Source organism: Arachis ipaensis, chromosome B5 (assembly GCF_059453495.1).
Source record: "Arachis ipaensis isolate K30076 ecotype BB chromosome B5, ASM5945349v1, whole genome shotgun sequence".
Classification (NCBI taxonomy): Eukaryota; Viridiplantae; Streptophyta; class Magnoliopsida; order Fabales; family Fabaceae; genus Arachis; species Arachis ipaensis.
This window is the reverse complement of record NC_142440.1, coordinates 91,010,259-91,020,937: the sequence shown is the minus strand read 5'-3', so window position 1 is coordinate 91,020,937 and position 10,679 is coordinate 91,010,259. Positions and strand designations below refer to the sequence as shown.

At 37.3% G+C, this 10,679-nt stretch overlaps 1 non-coding gene across 1 annotated transcript; it reads left to right on the top strand.

Moving 5' to 3' along the window:
* The first annotated feature begins 1,031 nt into the window (after positions 1 to 1,031).
* Positions 1,032 to 1,139, top strand: LOC148564938 (small nucleolar RNA R71). Its single transcript, XR_015885033.1, has one exon. It is a non-coding gene; the product is annotated as a small nucleolar RNA R71 (small nucleolar RNA).
* The last annotated feature ends 9,540 nt before the right edge of the window (positions 1,140 to 10,679 follow it).

Here is a 10,679-nt window from a genome sequence, read left to right as displayed (position 1 = left end):
TCAATGCCAAATAATTTGGCATTCAGCTTCATGATTGCACCAAGAAACTTGGCAGTTTGCTCTTCAGTAACATCCTCATTCTCTTCAGAAGAGGAATACTCATCAGAGCTCATGAAGGGCATAAGGAGGTTCAATGGAATCTCTATGGTCTCTAGATGAGCCTCAGAGTTCTTTGGTTCCTCAGAGGGAAGCTCCTTATTGATCACTGGACGTCCCAAGAGGTCTTCGTCCTTGGGATTCACGTCCTCTCCTCTCCTAACTGGTTCGGCCATGGCGCTTATGTCAATGGCCTTGCACTCTCCTTTTGGATTCTCTTCTGTATTGCTTGGGAGAGTACTAGGAGGGATTTCAGTGATCCTTTTACTCAGCTGGCCCACTTGTGCTTCCAAATTTCTAATGGAAGACCTTGTTTCATTCATGAAACTCACAGTGGCCTTAGATAGATCAGAGACTAGATTTGCTAAATTAGAAGCATTTTGTTCAGAGTTCTCTGTCTGTTGCTGAGTTGATGATGGAAAAGGCTTGCTATTGCTAAACCTGTTTCTTCCACCATTATTAAAGCCTTGTTGGGGCTTTTGATCCTTCCATGAGAAATTTGGATGATTTCTCCATGTTGAGTTATAGGTGTTTCCATAAGGTTCACCTAAGTAATTTACCTCTGCTATTGCAGGGTTCTTAGGATCATAGGCTTCTTCTTCAGAAGATGCTTCTTGAGTACTGTTGGATGCAGCTTGCATTCCATGCAGACTCTGAGAAATCATATTGACTTGCTGAGTCAATATTTTGTTCTGAGCCAATATGGCATTCAGAGTATCAACTTCAAGAACTCCCTTCTTCATAGGCATCCCATTACTCACAGGATTCCTTTCAGAAGTGTACATGAACTGGTTATTAGCAACCATGTCAATGAGTTCTTGAGCTTCTGCAGGCGTTTTCTTTAGGTGAATGGATCCACCTGCAGAGGTAGCCAATGACATCTTTGATAACTCAGATAAACCATCATAGAATATATCCAGGATGGTCCATTCTGAAAGCATGTCAGAAGGACACTTTTTGGTCAACTGTTTGTATCTTTCCCAAGCTTCATAGAGGGATTCACCTTCTTTCCGTCTGAAGGTTTGAACATCAGCTCTAAGCTTGCTCAGCTTTTGAGGAGGAAAGTACTTGGCTAAGAAAGCCGTGACCAGCTTATCCCAAGAGTTCAGACTGTCTTTAGGTTGAGAATCCAACCATAATCTAGCTCTGTCTCTTACAGCAAAAGGGAAAAGCATGAGCCTGTAGACTTCAGGATCTACTCCATTAGTCTTAACAGTATCACATATCTGCAAGAATTCAGTTAAGAACTGAAAAGGATCTTCAGATGGAAGTCCATGAAACTTGCAGTTCTGCTGCATCAGAGAAACTAATTGAGGTTTCAGCTCAAAGTTGTTTGCTCCAATGGCAGGAATGGAGATGCTTCTTCCATGTAAATTGGAATTAGGTGCAGTAAAGTCACCAAGCATTCTCCTTGCATTGTTGTTGGGTTCGGCTGCCATCTCCTTTACCTGTTCGAAATTTTCAATTAAGTTGTCTCTGGATTGTTGTAATTTAGCTTCTCTTAATTTTCTCTTCAGAGTCCTTTCAGGTTCTGGATCAGCTTCAACAAGAATGCCTTTTTCTCTGTCCCTGCTCATAAGAAAGAGAAGAGAACAAGAAAAGAAGAGGAATCCTCTATGTCACAGTAAAGAGGTTCCTTATTGTTAGTAGAAGAAAAGAAGAAGAAATTCGAACACAGATAGAAGAGGGGGTTCGAATTTGGTGATGATGTGAGGAAGAGATGTTAGTTAATGAATGAATAAATAGAATAAGATGAGAGAGAAGGAGGGAATTTTCGAAATTAATATTTGAAAAGGAGTTAGTGATTTTTAAAAATGGTTTTTGAAAAAATGTTAGTAATTTTCGAAAATTAAGATTTAAAAATTAAAATAATTAATAAATTAAAAAGAAATTTTGAAAAAGGGGGAAGATATTTTCGAAAATGAGAGAGAGAGAGTTAGTTAGGTGGTTTTGAAAAAGTTAAGAAACAAACAAAAAGTTAGTTAGTTAGTTGAAACAAATTTTGAAAAGATAAGAAGTTAGGAAGTTAGAAAAGATATTTTGAAAAGATATTTTTGAAAAAGATAAGATGAGAAGATATTTTTGAAGAGATATGATAGAAATTAGTTTTTGAAAAAAAAGATTTGATTTTTAAAATCACAATTAATGACTTGATTCACAAGAAATCACAAGATATGATTCTAGAACTTAAAGTTTGAATCTTTCTTAACAAGTAAGTAACAAACTTCAAATTTTTGAATCAAAACATTAATTGATTATGTTATTTTCGAAAATTTGATATAAAGATAAGAAAAAGATTTTTGAAAACTATTTTTGGAATTTTTGAAGATAACTAAGAATTTTGAAAAAGATTTGATTTTTGAAAAAGATTTTGAAAAAGATAAGATTTTCAAATTGAAAATTTGGTTTGACTCATGAGAAACAATTTGATTTTTAAAAATTTTTGAAAAAGTCAACTCAAGTTTTCGAATTTGATGAGAGAAAAAGGGAAAGATATTTTTTTTTATTTTTTTTATTTTTTTATGAAAAACATGAAAATTATGCAATGCATGAAATTTTTAGATCAAAACAATGAATGCATGCAAGAATGCTATGAATGTCAAGATGAACACCAAGAACACTTTGAATGTCATGATGAACATCAAGAACATATTTTTGAAAAATTTTTAATGCAAAGGAAACATGCAAGACACCAAACTTAGAATTCTTTAATGCTTAGACACTAAGAATTCAAGAATGCATATGATAAACATGAAAAGACACAAAACAAAAAATCATCAAGATCAAACAAGAAGACTTACCAAGAACAACTTGAAGATCATGAAGAACACTATGAATACATGATATTTTCGAAAAATGCAAGATGCACATGTAATTGACACCAAACTTATAACATGACTCAAGACTCAAACAAGAAATAGAAAAATATTTTTGATTTTTATGATTTTCTAATTTTTTGGATTTTTTTCGAAAATTATTATGAAAAGAAAAATAAGGATTCCAAAATTTTTAATATGAATTCCAGGAATCTTGCCATGTTAGTCTAAAGCTTCAGTCCAGGAATTAGACATGGCTCACTAGCCAGCCAAGCTTTCAATGAAAGCTCCAGTCCAAAACACTAGACATGGCCAATGGCCAGCCAAGCTTCAGCAGATATGGATACTTTTCATGTATAGAGCAACTAAGTGTGTGAGAATCTCTTCATTTGTGATGGTAAGTTGAAACCCCAGTCCAAAAATTAGACATGGCTTACAGCCAGCCAGGCTTCAACAAATCATCATGAAACACTAGAATTCATTCTTAAAAATTCTGAAGAAAAATATATTTTTGAAAACATTTTTTTTTTCGAAAACAGATGAGAAAGTTTTGAAAGATTTTTGAAATATTTTTTGAAAATAAATAAGAAGAAAATTACCTAATCTGAGCAACAAGATGAACCGTCAGTTGTCCAAACTCGAACAATCCCCAGCAACGGCGCCAAAAACTTGGTGCTGTTGCTGGATCAAAAGGGAATCTGGCACTGATGTTACCGGACCAAAAGCTTGCCGAAGACTCAAACAATCCCCGGCAACGGCGCCAAAAACTTGGTGTTGTTGCTGGGATTGGGATCTCAGACGATTCTTGGCGCCAAACAGGAACAATTAAGTCCCCGGCAACGGCGCCAAAAACTTAGTGCACGAAATTGTGATCTCCAGGCTCGAACAAATCCTGGTAATGGCTCCAGAGCTTCGTGCTCTGATCTTAATTCATAATTGTCACAACTTCGATACAACTAACCAGCAAGTGCACTGGGTCGTCCAAGTAATACCTTACGTGAGTAAGGGTCGAATCCCACGGAGATTGTTGGTATGAAGCAAGCTATGGTCACCTTGTAAATCTCAGTCAGGCGGATATAAAATAATCATGGAGTTTTCGAATATTATATAATAAAATAGGGATAGAGATACTTATGTAAATCATTGGTAGGAATTTCAGATAAGCGAATGGGGATGCTTTTCGTTCCTCTGAACCTCTGCTTTCCTGCTATCTTCATCCAATCCGTCTTACTCCTTTCCATGGCTGGCTTTATGCAAGGGCATCACCGTTGTCAGTGGCTACATCCCCTTCTCTCAGTGAATAATATGCTCACGCACCCTGTCACGGCACGGCTATTCATCTGTCGGTTCTCGATCATGCTGGAATAGGATTCACCCTCCTTTTGCGTCTGTCACTAACGCCCAGCACTCGCGAGTTTGAAGCTCGTCACAGTCATTCAATCATTGAATCCTACTCAGAATACCACAGACAAGGTTTAGACCTTCCGGATTCTCTTGAATGCCGCCATCATTCTAGCTTACGCCACGAAGATTCTGGTTAGGAGATCTAAGAGATACTCATTCTAGCTTAATTCATGTAGAACAGAAGTGTTTGTCAGGCACGCGTTCATAAGGGAGAAGGATGATGAGCGTCACACATAATCATCACCTTCATCACGTTCTTGGGTGCGAATGGATATCTTAGAAGCGAAATAAGAAGAATTGAATAGAAAACAGTAGTACTTTGCATTAATCTTTGAGGAACAGCAGAGCTCCACACCTTAATCTATGGAGTGTAGAAACTCTACCGTTAAAATTACATAAGTGAAGGTCCAGGCATGGCCGAGATGGCCAGCCCCCAAAACGTGATCACAGGATCCAAATACAATCCAGGATGCCTAATACAATAGTAAGAGGTCCTATTTATAATAAACTAGTCACTAGGGTTTACATGAGTAAGTAATTGATGCATAAATCCACTTCCGGGGCCCACTTGGTGTGTGTTTGGGCTGAGCTTGAGTGTAGCACGTGCAGAGGCCATTTGTGGAGTTGAACGCCAGTTTTTGTGCCAGTTTGGGCGTTCAACTCTGGTTTTGGATCCTTTTCTGGCGCTGGACGCCAGATTTGGGCAGAAGGCTGACGTTGAACGCCAGTTTACGTCATCAATTCTTGGCCCTGGATGTCTACTTTCCAACGCAATTGGAAGCGCGCCATTTCAAGTTCTGTAGCTCCAGAAAATCCACTTTGAGTGCAGGGAGGTCAGAATCCAACAGCATCAGCAGTCCTTTTTCAACCTCTGAATCTGATTTTTGCTTAAGTCCCTCAATTTCAGCCAGAAAATACCTGAAATCACAGAAAAACACACAAACTCATAGTAAAGTCCAGAAATGTGAATTTAACATAAAAACTAATGAAAACATCCCTAAAAATAACTAGATCCTACTAAAAACATACTAAAAACAATGTCAAAAAGCGTATAAATTATCCGCTCATCAGGCTTCAACATCCACGCCTTGTATTCCTTGAAGTCTGAGTGTGTGGCGCCAAACTTGAGGTATCTCAAGTTTGGCTTCAAATGACCCGTATGCAATCTTCAATTCTTTTTAGTTGGTGCCAAACATGAGGTATCTCAAGTTTGGCTTCAACTCATCAGTAAGCACTCCTTGGATTCTTGATTGTGGCACTAATGTTGAAGTATCTCAAGTTTGGCACCGTGAAGGCTGAGAGTGATGTGAGTTTGTCAAGCATTCCTAGCACCAAACATGTAGAGTCCAAGTTTGGCTTCAACTCCTTATTCTGCTGTGGCTTCTTTTTTTCACGCAAATTCTATCAAATTCATCCAAAATGCTACCTGAAATAAATTGAATTGCACACAACTCAAAGTAGCATTCATAGTGTCTAAAATATATTTAAATCTTGATTAAACTTAATAATTCAAATGCAAATTCACTAGGAAAAGATAGAATAGATGCTCACGCATCAATATTTGCTCAAGAGCCTCTACAAAAGGGATCTTGATCTCAAGTGTCTTGAGATAATCCGTAAAGCGGGAAAACTGTTCATCTTTTTCCGTTTCACGGAGTTTCTGAGGAAATGGCATATTGGCCCTGTATTCATCAACCTTAGTTGGTGTAAGTTAAGTGCCTACAGAAATAGAAGGGGGGTTAGTGGCTCGCTTAGGAGGGGTCTTATCAGCACTTGTATGTGTCTAACGATCCCTGTTTCGGAGTTCAATGCCCTTGTTGCACCCTTCCTGGCATTCAACGCCAAGAATACTGTCCCCTCTTGACTCAGCTGAGTTTCTATATTCCTATTCGAAGTCTGAGTTTCTCGCAAAGCGTCTTGCAATTCCAGCAATTGCTGGGCAAGGGCGTGTAGCTACTGAGTCAGTGGGACATTTTGTTCAAGAGGGTTAGATTCAATAGTTAACCTCTCCTTTCATGGAAGTCTCATCAACCGAGTACAGATGCTGGTTTGTGGGAACTTTCTCAATAAGTTCGTCAACCTCTTCAATTATTTTCCTCATATGTATAGAACCTCTAGCAGAGTGGTACAGAGACATCCTTGCCATGTTTGTGAGGCCGTAATAGAAGATGTCTAGTTGTACCCGTTCTGAAAATATTTCAGTGGGGCATTTCTATAACATTCTTCTATACCTCCCCCAGGCTGCATGAAAAGATTCATTATTCTCTTGTTTGATGCCTTAGATGTCCAGCCTTAACTAGGTTAACTTCTTTGGGGGGAAGTATTGATTTAGAAACTTGTCTACTAGCTGCTTCTATGTTTTCAAGCTGGATTTGGGTTGGTTATCTAACCACCTCTTTGCTTGGTTTTCTACAGAAAAGGGAAAGAGTAGCAGTCTATAGACATCCTGATTTACTCCCTCATTGTGTATTGTGTCAGCAATTTGTAAGAAATTTGCTAGGAACTCAGTAGGCTCTTCTTGTGGAAGTCCAGAATACTGGTAGTTTTACTGCACCAGAGTAATAAACTGAGAGTTTAGCTCAAAATTACTTGCTCTAATGGGGGGTATACTGATACTTCCTCTATAAAAGTCAGGAGTGGGGCCGTATAGGAACCCAAAATTCTTCTGAACTGTTCATTCCCATTTGGGTTCATGGTGAAGGAAGGTAGGAGAATTCGAGTAAAAAATGGAACTTAGAATTAAAATATTTTTATTTTTATTTTATTTATTTTTTGAATTCGAAAAACAAGAAGGACATTAAAAGCTAAGACAACTAATTAATTAACATGATTTGAAATTGAAAAAGTTTAAAGTTTAAAAAGAAGATAAGTTAGGTAAAATTTTAAAATTGAAAAGAGAAAGATAAGATAAAGATTTTAACGAAAAGTTAAGAAAGATAAGATTTAAATAAAAAAGATTTGAAAATTAAATTTGAAAAGATAGTAAAGATTTAAAAAGATTTGAATTTTAAAATTTAAAAGAAAGATAAGATAGGAAAAAATCAAAGTAAAAGAAAAGATTTGAAAAGATTTAAAAAGATAAGATTTGAAATTTGAAATTTGAAATTTGACTTCACTAACAAGAAAGCACCAAACTTTAAAATTTTTTAAATCAAAATAAGAAAAGAAGGCAAGAATTTTGAAAATTTGAATAAAGATAGAAAATATATATATATTTTTTTGAATCAATGAAGAAAGAGAAAAACAACCAAAAGATACCAAACTTAAAATTTTTATATCAAAGACATTAGTTTTTCGAAAATTAGAAAGAAAAACACCAAAAGACACCAAACTTAAAAGTTTTTAATATCAAACAAAGAAAAGAAACAAGAACAACTTGAATACCAAGAAGAATGCTCAAGAACAATTCGAAAATTCACAAAAAATAAAGAACACACAAGGGACACCAAACTTAGAAATTGACACTAGACTCAAACAAAAGACAAAGAAAAGATGATTTTGAAAAAGTTTTTGAAATAGAAAACAAAAGACAGAATTAAAAGAATAAAATTACGGTTTAATACTTCTTTAAATCCGTAAAAAGTACTTAATATAAGCAACAAGCTAGTTTAGTAGTTTGTCAAACTTGAACAGTCCCCGGCAACGGCACCAAAAACATGGTGCACGAAATTGACTCCCTAATATTCGCACAGATAGACCGGCAAGTGTACCAGGTCGTCCAAGTAATACTTCGGGTGAGTGAGAGTCAATCCCACAGAGATTGTTGGATTGAACAAGCAATGGCTATTTTGTAGATCTTAGCCAGGCGGATAGAAATATAGTTGTTGTGAAAAACACATAAAAACAGAATAAATAAAGTATTACTTGATTGGTGTGAAATCAATGATAAGAGAATGGTTGAGGCTTCGGAGATGCTTCCTCAATCTGGATCAACTTTTCTCAGTGTCTACTTCAACTTATGATGATTTATTTCATGGCAGGCTATAAGTGACTAACGCCCGGTCAGTGGACATTAATCTCCTGTGCTTCAGACCAAACGCCAGGTCAGTGGTCATCCAATCTGAACGAGGATGAAGCTCTAGCAGTCTGTTACCTTGGTGATCCTACTCAAAACGCCACAAACAAGGTCAGATCTTCCGGATCAGAGAATGCTGCTTCACGATTCTAGCCTATACCACAAATGCCCTAATCGCCCCGTACCTCGGCTAAACTGATGTCTCCAAGTCCCCAACGAAGTCATGGATTAGATGTCTAAGAGATGTATAATCAAGCATGTGATTCAGTACTTGATGAAAAGTCATTTTGTGCATGTTTTACTAGCAATTTTTATCTGTTTTTACTTCGTTTTCATGCATTTTTAGGCAATAAGTAAGTGCTTGGATAAGAAATTTATGCTTGTCCTGATTCAATCAAACATTGTTGATTTTATGAATTTTCATGAGATTTTTGCAAGATTTAGTTGATAATATGAACGATGCAAGATTTGATGATTATGCCAAGGATTTGATGTATCTGTTTGATTGATGACAGGCAAGAAAGAAGCAAAAAAGCACAAAATAAGCTCAAAAGAAGAATTTTGGACACACTTTGAAGTTTGAGCACGCTTTGGAACCTTAGGCCACGCTTTTAAAGCGTGGCCCATGATTTAAAAACAATGAGCGTTCTTGGCGTGAGAGCGCTACGCTCTTTTTCAAAGAGTGCTTGTGATAGTGGAGGTGAAAAAAAAAATCACAAGTGACGCGTACGCATAGGTGACGCGTACACGTTGAAGTAACAATTTCGGAAGACAACGCGTACACATGCTTGACGTGTATGCATGGGTGTGGCATTCATGAAGATCCACACGAACGTGTGGGCTGAGCGCAGCGTGGAAGTGAAGTTTTTGAAGACCACGCATACGCGTAGGGGATGCGAACGTGTGGGGAGCGCTCTTATCGCAAGCGCTACGCTCTTTTGGAGAGCACTGATATGGATGCGCACGCGTATAGCACGCGTACACGTCACAAGAGCAAATGTTGAAGGCCACGCATACGCGTGGGTAACGCGTACGCGTGGGTAACGCGTACGCGTGGAGGTGCCAAAATGCAAAATGGCGCGCACGCGTGGGTGACGCGTGCGCGTGGGTGTAAAAGCGCTTCATTCTCCAAATGAACGCTGCACTCTCCTGGAAGTGCAATTCTGATTCAATTAAACTTCATTCCAAGCCCATTTGAAGTTCGAAGCAAGCAGAGCCCATTGACATCACTCAAAGGCACAAGAAACATTTAGAATAAGAATTTCATTTATTTGTAATTTGTTTTCAATTTGAATTTCATTTGGTAAATTAGGGATGCCTATAAAAAGGCTTTAGTTTCACAGATAGAAAGGAGGCTTGGGTAGTAGCAGCTGCAGTAGGAGTAGGAGTAGAGTAGAAGGCTCTGGTACCTGGAGGATTAGAGACTCCAGGGAATGTAGTGTAGGATTCTGAGTTGTATACACTATTCTTTTCTGTCATTTTTACATTGTAGTCTTTATTGAATTTCATTTCCTTTATACAATTTAAATTTAAATTTCCTGCACTTCTGTTCTTCTACAATTTTACATTTCTGTTCTAAATTTCCTACAAATTTTCTTAGTGCAATGATCCATTGAACCCCAACTCATTAGGGGGAAGAGCTCTATTGTGATTCATATGAATTAACCGAAATTCTTCTTCCTCTCAATTCATATGGATAGCTAAGAAATAACTTCTGTTTTGATTGATATCCATTAACTCCGGAAGGGGGTTTGAATCTATTGAATTTCATGGTGAGCTTCGGAAGGGGAATCATGGAAATTAGAACTGAAGCTCTGTTTCTCACAACTCTCTTGATCAACACCATTCGGGAGGAATTGAGATCTTGAGAGTCTGTGTGGCTTATGGATGAGAGACATGTACTTAACCTCTTCCCATGATAATTAGATAAAGGAATTGGCAATATTGATTGTGATTAGAGAGATTGGATTGCCAAGGAATTGGGATATAATCAATTTCAATCTGCCATAGATCTATTCATATGATTGAGAAGGAAGTTGAGGCCCATTTGATTCATTGTGGATTATGATATCTCCAATCCCTGATGAGTCTTTCTTTCTATTAATTTTCCCTGAGTTCACTCTGAATTACTACTTCCTTTAATTTCCCTACACCCAAAGCCCTTTACATTTGAGGCAATTTACTTTTCTTGCCATTTAAGTTTTTGCCAATTTACTTTTTGCTCTATAATTCCTTGCAATTTATATTCTGCTGATTCAATTTCACTCAATTCACCACTGTTAGCTTAACTAGAAATATCACCTCATTAAAGTTGCTTGATCCATCAATCCTCGTGGGATCAACCTCAC